General features: G+C 37.9%; 1 long non-coding RNA gene across 1 annotated transcript in view; it reads left to right on the forward strand.

The window, feature by feature from the left end:
* The window catches only part of LOC118163238, a 21189-nt gene that overhangs the window by 7979 nt on the left and 3211 nt on the right, over positions 1-9999 (forward strand). Inside the window, exon 2 of the long non-coding RNA XR_004748938.1 lies at positions 3470-3474. This is a non-coding gene — a long non-coding RNA (uncharacterized LOC118163238). The remainder of the gene's footprint in view (positions 1-3469; positions 3475-9999) is intronic.

Consider the following 9999-nt stretch of genomic DNA (forward strand, 5'->3'; position numbering starts at 1 on the left):
AGCCGGTAATGAACAAAAAAAAAAAAAAAAAAACCCTGTCTGTAGGAAATATTCTTGGAAGTTAATATATATATTACTTGATTTATATTGATTTTTTTTTTTTTTTTTTTTGAGAATAACAGGATGGAAATGGAAAACAAATGGAAAAGAAATCTATAGGCACTCAAAAATCTCTGCTGAAGGAGGGTGGAAATCAAGGCGGAAATTAAGGTGGAAAGTACTTTTGTTTGCAGCGTGTTTTCTTTTTGTTTGTTTGTTTGCTTTAATGAGCAGAGAAAAAGACTTCTTGGTTTTATAACTATCACAAAGTTTTCCTCTGTTCTCTGACAGAAGACATTGGAGTAACTGGTGAAAGAATGAGGGTCTAAGGTACATCTTTATTAATAACAGTTACATATATATATCTTCAATGTTTTCAGAAATGACTTGTTTGCAGAACTAGCAGGTATGCTAAGTTTGCTGATGATACTCCTTAACAGAGCTGTTGATTCCATCAAGGGTAGAGAGGCCTGGCAGAGATCTTGACACAATAGAGTACTGGGCAATCCCCAACAATATGAAGTTCAACACGAGCAAGTTCCATATTCTGCACCTTTGATGGGGCAATCCTGGCTATACATCCAGGCTGGGGAACAGTAGACTGGAGAGCAGCCCAGCAGAAAGGGATCTGAGGATTTCAGTCAATAGCAAGTTTAATATGAGTCAACAGTTTTTTCTGGCAGACAGGAATGCCAATCATATCCTGGGATGCATCGAGCACAGCATTGCTAAACAATTAAGGGAAATGATTGTCCCCTTCTACTCTGCACTGCTGTGGTCTCATCTTGAGTACTGTGTGCAGTTTTGGGAGCCACAAAATAAGAGAGTCATAGAACCATTAGAGAGTGTCCAAAGAAGGGCTACAAAAAAATGGTGAAAGTTCTGGAGGGGATGCTGTATGAAGAGCTGCTGAAGTAACTTGGTTTGTTCAACTGAGAGAAGAGGAGACAGAGGGGTGACCTCATCACAGTCTACAACTTCCTCATGAGGGAGAGCAGAGGGGCAGGTGTTGATCTCTTCTCTCTAATGACTAGCAATAGGACCCAAGAAAATGGTATTCAGACATTCCTGGTCAGGCACCATAGGCATAAGCACAGGCTTCCCATAGAACCGTTCTCAGCACTAAGCTGTGGAAGTTCAGGAAGTATTTGGACAACACTCTCAGATATGTGGTTTGATTTTTAGGTGGTCCTGTGTGGGGCCAGGAGTTGGACTCGATGATCCTTGTAGGTCCCTTTCAACATGGAATATTATATGATTCTGTGATTCTATAGAATATTAATTACAAAGGTAATTTAAAAATTGCAAATATGTTTGCCAAACAACAACATGGTCAAGGGGTTTTGACATAAAAATTATTGATTTTAGGTACTGTGAGCATGCTGTAGAGTTCCAAAGATGCTAATGGCATATTCTAGTGTTAAATAAACTTGTTATAAACAGGGTTATCTGTACCCATACTTTAATTCCTAAAGAATTTCCAAGGTCACTCCTGATTCTAAACTAATTCTAGCACATGGTGTTTGGTGTAAAATTAACAGCCTGATAATACATCTCATATACTTTGCATATTGTGATGTCAAAAGGCCTCTAGACTACTGCTACTGGGCTGGGAGACCCCCAGTATCACATGCCTCTCACATATTGTAATGTCAGCCGCCAGCCAATCACAAAAAGATGTGCTAGCTATAGGGATAGGTTGGTCTGTGTTGCTAGGCAGGAAACTCTGCAAACAGGGTTTGAGACAGAGCATAAATGTTGTCTTCCACAGAGTGAGAAACAGCCCTGCAGACACTAAGGTCAGTGCAGAAGGAGGGCAAGAGGTGCTCCACATGCTGGAGCAGAAGTTCACCTGGGGCCTGTGGAGAGGCCCCTGGTGGAGCAGGCTGTCCCCCTGCAGCCCATGGGTCCCACAGTGGAGCAGATCTCCACATGGTAGCCCACGGAGGAGCCCATGATGGAGCATCTGGATCTGGCCTGCAGGAGGCTGCAGCTCATGGAGAGCCCCCGCTAGAACATACTCTGAGCCGGATCTGTAACGCATGGAGCTATGCAGCAGCAGGTGAGCACCTGCCACCCATGGGGGACAAATGTTGGAGCAGTTTGCTCCTGATGGATGGACCCCGTGGTATGGACCCATGTGGGAACAGTTCCTGAAGGGCTGTTACCTGTGGGAAGCCCATGTAGGATCAGTTTGGGAAGGACAGAATCCTGTGGGAGGGACCCCATGCTGGAGCAGGGGCAGAGAGTGCCCCGAAAAGGAGTGGCAGAGAGAAAGTGCTATAAATTGACCACAACCCCCATTCCTGTGTTCCCCTGTGCTACTTCAGGGGAGGAGGTGGAAGAAGGTGGAAGAAGGTGCATGGAGGTTTTTTTAGTTCAAGGGGAGTTTTGTTAGTTTAGGGGAGGAGAGGGGATGTGGGGTGTTAATTTTTGTCTTTGGTCCTCTCTATCCTTACCTATTTTAATTACTTATTAAGTATATTAATTTTATCCATGCTAAATCTGGTCTGAACATGTTGGCAATTGGTAAGCAATTTCTCCATCTTTATCTCAATCCGCAAGGTTTTCCATCTTTTCTCCCTATGACCTGTTGAGGAACATGATAGAGAAGCTCTCACTGGCAGCCAGCCAAGGATAATCCACTGACAATAAGAAAAACTTTCATTAACTGCATTATATTTCTTGTTATTCATTCCAGTGCACTCTAAGACAAATTAACAAAGTTTTACTACAAGTTTCATCTGCATATTTTGGAAAGTCTTGGAATCAAAGAGGATCATATTTGAAAATGAATTGGAGTTGCATTAAATGAAGAGAGAAAGTAGATCTACACTGTCCAATTTTGGAAAGGATATGCTCAGTTTGAGTGGAATCACTATGTTGCATGTATGAAATACAAGAGTAGGTACACAGCCTGAAATACTACTGTGGTGGTTTTATTGTGCTAAGCAACTGAACACCACAACCACAGATGAGGAGGGGAAGAAATAAAGGAAAGAACAACTCAAGGGTTGAGATAAGGATAATTTAATTAAAGAGAAAAAATATTATTAAGGAAATATTATTAGTTAACCAATTCAACTAAAGGGAAAAAAGGGAAAGGGGAAGAGGGAGGGGGAAAGAGAATAATAAAACAAAACAAGGAAAGGCTATGTGGAAGTGCAGAGGAAAGAAATTACTCTCTACTTCCCACAAATGAGCGATGCTTGACCATGTCCTTGAAGCAGGGCCTCAACGCACGTAGCCGGTGTTTGGGAGGAGGACAGAAGTTTTCACAACGAGAGCCCACCCCTCCCTTCTTCTTCCATTTTCCACCTTTTATTGCTGAGTGTGACATCATATGGTATGGTTTAGGTTGGTTGGTTTAGGTCAGCTGCCCTGGTGATGTTTCTTTCTCACTTTTTTGCCCACCTCCTAGGAGGGTTAGAGAGAGTCCTGATGCTGTGCCAGCACTGCTCAGCAGCAGACACAACACCGGTGTGATACCACTGCTGTTCTAGCTACAAGTGCAGAGCGCAGCACTGTATGGGCTGTTGCAGAGAGAGTTAACATCCCAGCCAGACCCAGTACAGCTACCCAGCAATAAAGATGAAATGTCTACAGGATAAACTGAAAAATGTTATGATAACTTGGATTTTCATCAGTTTATGAGGAACTTTATTATTTCACCTATATCCGAATGAAGGTAAGTTATTTTTATAATTTGGGGTGGAAATTAAATTTTCAGCTAGATGATAACTACATTTTAAATCTGATAATCATTAAACACTTGTCCATCTCTGTCACTAATTAATGATAAAGAAATTTAACTTTTTGTTCTGTATTGAAACTGTGGTGTTTTTCCCCTGCTGGGCAGCTGAACTCCACCACATCCACTCTCTCACTCCACATCCTCAAAGGGAAAAGGGGAGAAAATATGATGGAAAAGGATTCCACCATTGAGATAAGGATAGGGAGATCACTCACCAATCACCATCGTGGATAAAACAGACTCAGCATAGAGAGATTAATATAATTTGTTGCTTATCACTAACAGACTAGAACAGTGAGAAACTAAAAGGAAAATAAAACACCTTATCTCCTTCCACCCTCTTCCACCTCCTCTTCCTGAGTGGTGTAGGGGAATGGGGACTGGGGAATGGGGGCTATGGTCAGTCTATAGTGCTCCTCTGCCGCTCTTTCACAATTACTCTTTTCCCCTGCTCCACGTGGCTTCACTCCCACAGGATGCTGTCCTTCTCAAACTAATCCTTCATGGGTGTCCCACAGGCAGCAGCTCTTCAGGAGATGCTCCAATATGTATCTGTACCACAGGTTTTATCCATTAGGAGCAAACTGCTCCAACATGGGTCCCCCTGCTCCTACATGGCTCCTCTACACAGGCTGATAGTCCAGCACAGAGTCTGCTCCTGCAGGGGCTCTCTATGGGTCACAGCCTCCTTCAGGACATATCCACCTGCTCCACCATGGGCTTCTCCACAGTGTGGAGATCAGCTCTGCCATAGTACGTACCCCCATGGGCTTCAGGGGTACAACCTGCTCTGCTATGGGCCTCTCCACATTCTGCAAATATTCTTTTTCTCTGGCACCTGGAGCACCTCCTGCATTCCTTCTGCACTGACCTTGGTGTCTGCAGGGCTGGCTCTCACTCCTCAATCTCCCAGGTGTTGTTGTGCAGCATTTTTTGTTTGTTTGTTCTCTTTCTTAAATCTGTGCTAACAGAAGCACAAACAGTGTCGCTCATTGTTTTGGCTCTGGCATAAGCAGGTCTCTTTGGAGCCAGTTGGAACTGGCTCTGATCTGACATGGGGCAGCTTCTGGACTTCTCACAGAAGCCACCCCTGCAGTCCCCCTGCTACTAAATCATTGTCATGAAAACCCAATAAAGCAAGGAATGTATTTTATACCAAATTTATTCTCCACTTTTTATTTGTTGTTTTAACTATTCGGCATTTTAGAAATATATTTTATTTTTTTAACATATTATTCTGCACACAGTAATTTATTCAGGAGTCTTATATAGGACCAATAACATTACAGATAGTGATTTAACATTCAATTTTTGTTGTAGTGGCATATTTTATAATGCCCTCTGGGAACTGTTTTGCTTTTAAAACACATCTGTTGGTAAAAGATGATTCTTATGACCTAGCTGTCTGAGCTCTTAATGGTTTCCTTATAAAACTAGGTGGCACTTTCTTTCTCTTTAAATAAATTAGGCTGTTCTGCAGTTTTAATACTGTGATGTAAGCAGTAAACAAGATTATATTCTGAAGTATGGAATCTCTGTGAGTTTTGAGTTGGTTAGTACGGTGAGAATAGAAAGACAAAATATAGACATCCTTTAAATTAATTTAAATTTTGAGATTTTAGCAAATACTTTACGAGCTTTTCCACTATGTGTTTTAACTTTATGGTTGGAATATTTTACTAAAAACTTGAGTGACTGAAGACTTGAGTGCTAGCGATGGGTACTCTGTAAATAGACACAAATAAAATTGATTTATTTTTCTGCTAAGCAATTTTGTTGTTGTTGCTGTTAATATATAGCTACTTATTTCTCTCTGTACTTTCCATGCTTTAAGATCTACTTCTAGAAAAAATCTGGCACATGAGACATAGAAATATACATACCTTTCATCTTCATTTACTTCTTCCACTCTGAGAGTCCCACTCTCCCATATACTAATAACCATAATTATGAACATTAACACAATCAGATACACAATTTTCATCTTGTTTCAAGTCTTTAAGTCTTTGTCCCTTTCTGCTATTTTACTTCATGCTTGGGATGTGTCTGTTACTTTTTACTATGGGTTATGTGAATGAGTGTATTTGCAAAGGAGATGATCATCTGCCTCCTTGTATGCCTTCCAAGTCATTCAGAGCTTAATTTACGTAATGAAAAAAATAAATAAAATTAAATTAAAAAAAAGTTCAGTCTTCTCAGCAGCAGTATGCCTCCCCTTTTCTCCCAAGTACCCCTAACAAAACATAACTTACATATTACTCATGCCAACAATGTTTACTGAGCTCACCAACTGCCAAACAAGCCAAGAAATGGAGGAAGAAACGCTCTTTGAAACCAAAACACTGTTAAGTTCTGATTGTTTTTTTTGTTTTGTTTTGTTTTTTGTTTTTGTCACCTTTGATAATACTTGTTTCTTCATTCAGATTACAAGCAACGGAAAAAGACACTCATTTTTATTTTATTGGGATTAAACACTTATTCAATGTTCTGAATACAGATCTTCGAGGTGTATGCCATTTCTTGGTTTCTGTTATCATCAGAATACAAACACCAACCAATAGCTTGATCCAGTACTATCCAGTGATTTCAATTACGAATGCAGTTTAAGTATTGTATCTTCACAAAACAGGTGATACTAATACTAATAAAATCCACATGTTAAATGTTCAATATGTTTTCTGCATTATTTTAAAATACGAGTAGTGCTCTCACTTTTTTTCCTCATGTTTCATTCAACACTTCTTACTAATGTAAGTACAAAATTAGGAGTAACAAATAACATCACACACCACATTTCAGAATAATATAGCACTTTTCATTAAAGTATGATAAATCTTTAATTCATTCAAAGTATTAATAGTTGTTCCACAGGAAGACAAACAAGTAATAGCATACAAAGGATTGTTTGAACAAGAGCATTAGGGGAGTAGAATGTGACAATTGCATGAATAAAACATTTTAGTATTTTTTATATTATTTAACATATAAAATGCATATTTAACAAACTTTCAGCAAAAAATGAGTATCATTTGATACCCATCCCTCTCAGATTCACTATCTCTTTCCTTCCCTTCTCTTCCTTTCCTCTCCCATTCCCTTCCCCTCCACCCCCCCTTCCCCTTAATTTTCCACTTCCCCTTTCCCTTCCCCTTCCTCTTCCTCTTCCTTTTCTGCTTCCCTTTCTCCTGTTTTCCCTTTCCTTTCTCCTGTTTCCCTTTCTTGTTCTGTTGTTTTATTAATATGGAAATTACTGCTGCAGTTTTGAATCATAATTCTCTTCTTGACGTTCTAGTAATTTGTATAATTGTGAAAAATTACTAGCAATTTTGGTACTTCACATCAACTATGTTATTTTCAAGGATGTCTATTTCCCATTTTCCGATTGTTCCAAATGATACATCAGTAATGTGGTATTGTAATGTGACACTTAAAAAATAAGGAAAATATAAATAAACTTCCAGATCTAAATCTGGCAATCTGTAAAACGGCGTATTGTATTTTATAATGCATATGGATTCATATAGATTGCTGAACCAATATCTTAATTTTAGGGGAAGCTGTAACGAGTATCCATTGTTTTCAGCTACAATAGTATTCTACTGTGGGAATTACATAACACAACATCTGCAACATCTTCACTGAAAATCTTGACAAATACTGTAGTATGGAATGCAGTGTAAAGTGATTTAATAATATTGTGAAAGAGGCGGCCAAACTATTAAATTTATTCTGGAATGGTTTATTATTTTTATTTATTATATTGAATGATATATATATATATAATGGAAAATACTAACTATATGATATTCTAAATAAAACATAAAATATTTCTTTTAAACAAAATATATCCATAAAATTTCTCATTTTTTCTCCTTAAATGTGTCATCTGTATAAATCTATCTATCTGTCTCTGTCTCTTCTTCTACCTGTCTTGTCCCTGTCTATCTATCCACCTACTTATCTGTTTCTTCTTTTTACACATATACAGATCTACCAAAGTAATTCATATAATTTGGGGTAATCTCCATATATATCTACTATACCTTTATTAATAGTAGTCATCTACCTTCATTAAAGTAGAAAACCTTCTTTAAAATTCCGGTTAAAATATGAGTGATACACTTTGTATTCACCTTTTCATCACACATTCAGCATATATGTGATCTGCAAGAAAATAGCTCTGCCAGTTTACTTTTTTCATGGACAGCCTGTCACCTGAGTTAATATAGGAATACAGTAATATTTATTAGTGAAGAATGTTGCAAAGCCAACATTAAAGTACATCTCCTATCTTTGCAACAGTACATTAAAAAAATGTTTCAAAGGATCTACTTCAGTCCACATTTCATCATTAGAGCTTACTTCTGAAAGTCTTTTGAAATTCTGTAGAAATTAATCTGTAGACCGACTTGTATTCATTATTATTAAACAAAGCTAAATAGGGAATACAAGCGAAAGGAAGGATAAGTCACTATTGAGTTAGGGTACTATTCATAATATATGCCGTTTCTAGAGTCTCTTTCATTAACTATCTTACGTTGATCATGCCTGTATCTGACTTATCAGTCATTGTAATTTCTTTGGCAACAAGGCATTTTTATGTATTTCCTAGTTTAGAAAGCCACTATTGCTTCATTTAAGTAAAAAAGACATCATTGAAAGAGTTTTTCTCACATATGATAGTTAACACTGGATATTGCATGTTTAATATTAATCTTCATCAATTCACATTATGATGAAGATTGTGTTTCTAAATCATAGAATCATAGAATCATAGAATATCCTGAGTTGGAAGGGACCCGTAAGGATCATCAAGTCCAACTCTTGACACCGCACAGGTCTACCCAAAAGTTCAGACCATGTGACTAAGTGCACAGTCCAATCTCTTCTTAAATTCAGACAGGCTCGGTGCAGTGACAACTTCCCTGTTTTATCTAAATAGGAAAACAGATTTAAATTAAATATATTTGAAAAATAAAACTTTTGTTCAAGATTGCATAAGTTGAACAAGTGGAGATAAAAGTTTGTGGAACTTTGTTTCTTTGCTTTTTTTTTTTTTTTTTTTTGATGTCGGTGTGCCAGCAGAAATTATTATTATTTCTTTTTTAGCTGTGATTATTATTGTTATTATATTAGAATTGTTGAGATAGACATAGAATAATGAGCTGAATAAGAAAGTGGTTTGTTGGAGAAAGCGAGAGATTCCAGTGTCTCAGATCCTGTAATTTCAGTTGTGAGGTGTGGTGAGAAATTATTGTATAAGTATACGTGCATACTTACATACATACATATATATGACTTCAACCTTCATTTTCATAAAGAAATAAAAGGAAGATCTTTTTGTACTGATAAGCAGGTTCACTATAATGACTTTTGAACAATACTTCGTAATAAAGTAGGACCACATCAACCTCCTGTCATTGTTCTTGTCAACAACAAAATCAAATCTGAGATACTTCAAAAACAAGCTCAGATTTCATCAGAAGCAATTCTGCTGAAAATGGTGATTGACGGCCAATATATGTAAGGAAGAGTTATTGTTGTCCTCCTTGTTTGCTCCTGCTTTTTTCATGGCAATACTAAATGGGCTGAGTAAGGGTAGAAAGACTGTTTGTCTGAAAAACTCATGGAAGTCTCAGCATCTCATCATAAAATGCTGTTTTGTTGTTACTTTTAAAAAATCCAATATAAAAAAGTTCTATAGTACATACCAGTGCAAAATTCAACACCACAGCCAAGAAGGTGCTAAGAACCAGTACAGCTTACTAAAGAAAATTTTAGTGCTAAAATATTGTATTTCATGTGAACAGGGAGTATCCAAGAATGTCATCTAAATCTTTAAAATCAGGAATTTTACAGGCAGTGTTTGACATAGTATCTGAGGATCCCTCATTAAGACATCATCATATCTTTCCTGAATTTGAGGGGACATCAAAAACTAATCAGAATATATTACTGAACTATGTGTACACTGCCTATAAAGACTATATTAAGGGAAGGCTCCCTACAGCTTTTACTCAGGAGTAATCTTTAAACTGAGATTGTCACACCTAATCCCTGTCTGAGCCACACTTAAGCTGAATTGCTGCTATGTCCATGCAAGCCACATACCCTTTTGAATCAGATCTTTACCTTGATCAATGGTCCCTTCCCTTCCCTTCCCTTCCCTTCCCTTCCCTTCCCTTCCCTTCCCTTCCCTTCCCTTC

The sequence above is a fragment of the Oxyura jamaicensis genome, chromosome 1, assembly GCF_011077185.1.
Source record: "Oxyura jamaicensis isolate SHBP4307 breed ruddy duck chromosome 1, BPBGC_Ojam_1.0, whole genome shotgun sequence".
In the NCBI taxonomy this organism is placed as follows: Eukaryota; Metazoa; Chordata; class Aves; order Anseriformes; family Anatidae; genus Oxyura; species Oxyura jamaicensis.